The sequence below is a fragment of the Lethenteron reissneri genome, chromosome 70, assembly GCF_015708825.2.
Source record: "Lethenteron reissneri isolate LAM-NWPU_2019-01 chromosome 70, ASM1570882v1, whole genome shotgun sequence".
Taxonomy (NCBI): domain Eukaryota; kingdom Metazoa; phylum Chordata; class Hyperoartia; order Petromyzontiformes; family Petromyzontidae; genus Lethenteron; species Lethenteron reissneri.
The window spans coordinates 1,061,894-1,064,933 of NC_083848.1; positions in this window are offsets into that span (position 1 = coordinate 1,061,894).

The following is a 3,040-nucleotide window of genomic DNA, read 5'->3' on the forward strand; positions in this document are numbered from 1 at the left end:
CAGCACACACATAGCTAACACACACACAGCACACACACAGCACACACATAGCTAACACACACAACACACACAGCACACACACACAGCACACACATAGCTAACACACACACACATAGCTAACACACACACAGCACACACATAGCACACACACACATAGCTAACACACACAGCACACACATAGCTAACACACACACAGCACACACATAGCTAACACACACAACACACACAGCACACACACACAGCACACACATAGCTAACACGCACACAGCACACACATAGCTAACACACACACATAGCTAACACACACAGCACACACATAGCTAACACACACACAGCACACACATAGCTAACACACACAACACACACAGCACACACACACAGCACACACATAGCTAACACACACACACATAGCTAACACACACACAGCACACACATAGCTAACACACACACAGCACACACACAGCACACACATAGCTAACACACACACAGCACACACACAGCACACACATAGCTAACACACACAACACACACAGCACACACACACAGCACACACATAGCTAACACACACACACATAGCTAACACACACACAGCACACACATAGCACACACACACATAGCTAACACACACAGCACACACATAGCTAACACACACACAGCACACACATAGCTAACACACACAACACACACAGCACACACACACAGCACACACATAGCTAACACGCACACAGCACACACATAGCTAACACACACACATAGCTAACACACACAGCACACACATAGCTAACACACACACAGCACACACATAGCTAACACACACAACACACACAGCACACACACACAGCACACACATAGCTAACACACACACACATAGCTAACACACACACAGCACACACATAGCTAACACACACACAGCACACACACAGCACACACATAGCTAACACACACACAGCACACACACAGCACACACATAGCTAACACACACAACACACACAGCACACACACACAGCACACACATAGCTAACACACACACACATAGCTAACACACACACAGCACACACATAGCTAACACACACACAGCACACACACAGCACACACATAGCTAACACACACACAGCACACACATAGCTAACACACCACAGCACACACACAGCACACACACAGCACACACATAGCTAACACACACACAGCACACACACAGCACACACACAGCACACACATAGCTAACACACACACAGCACACACACAGCACACACATAGCTAACACACACAACACACACAGCACACACACACAGCACACACATAGCTAACACACACACACATAGCTAACACACACACAGCACACACATAGCTAACACACACACAGCACACACACAGCACACACATAGCTAACACACACACAGCACACACACAGCACACACATAGCTAACACACACAACACACACAGCACACACACACAGCACACACATAGCTAACACACACACACATAGCTAACACACACACAGCACACACATAGCTAACACACACACAGCACACACACAGCACACACATAGCTAACACACACACAGCACACACATAGCTAACACACACACAGCACACACACAGCACACACACAGCACACACATAGCTAACACACACACAGCACACACACAGCACACACACAGCACACACATAGCTAACACACACACAGCACACACACAGCACACACACAGCACACACATAGCTAGCACACACACAGCACACACATAGCTAACACACACACACATAGCTAACACACACACAGCACACACACACACATAGCTAGCACACACACAGCACACACACACACATAGCTAACACACACACAGCACACACACAGCACACACATAACACACACACACACATAGCTAACACACACACAGCACACACATAGCACACACACACACATAGCTAACACACACACAGCACACACACAGCACACACACACACATAGCTAACACACACACACATAGCTAACACACACACAGCACACACACAGCACACACACACATAGCACACACACACACATAGCTAACACACACACACACATAGCACACACACACACATAGCTAACACACACACAGCACACACACACATAGCTAGCACACACACACACATAGCTAACACACACACACAGCACACACATAGCTAACACACACACACACACATAGCTAACACACACAGCACACACATAGCTAAAACACACACACACACACACATAGCACACACATAGCTAACACACACACACACATAGCTAACACAAACACAGCACACACATAGCTAACACACACAGCACACACATAGCTAACACACACACACACAGCACACACATAGCTAAAACACACACACACATAGCTAACACACACACAGCACAAACATAGCTAACACACACACACATAGCACGAGTAGCTAACACACACACACATAGCACGGTTGGCTACGTACTGTGCAAAAGAAGTTCAACACACAGACACTACATTACCCTACACGCTACACTATACACTACACTACTATCCACTATACACTACACTATAAACACACTACATTACCCTATACGCTACACTATACACTACACTACTCTCCACTATACACTACCCTATACATACACTACCCTACACTATACACTACACTATAAACACACTACCCTACACTATACACTACTCTATAAATATACTACCCTACACTATACTATCCACTACACTATACACTACCCTACATTATACACGACACTATACACTACCCTGCACTACACACTACTCTACACTACACACTACCCTACACTATACACTACCCTACAAAATATACTACACTATACACTACACTATACACTACACACTACCCTACACTATACACTACACTATACACTACACACTACTCTACACTATACATTACACTATACACTAGCCTACACTATACACTACCCTACACTATACGCTACACTACACACTACCCTACACTATACACTACACTATACACTACCCTACAAAATACACTATACTATACACTACAATACACTATACACTAC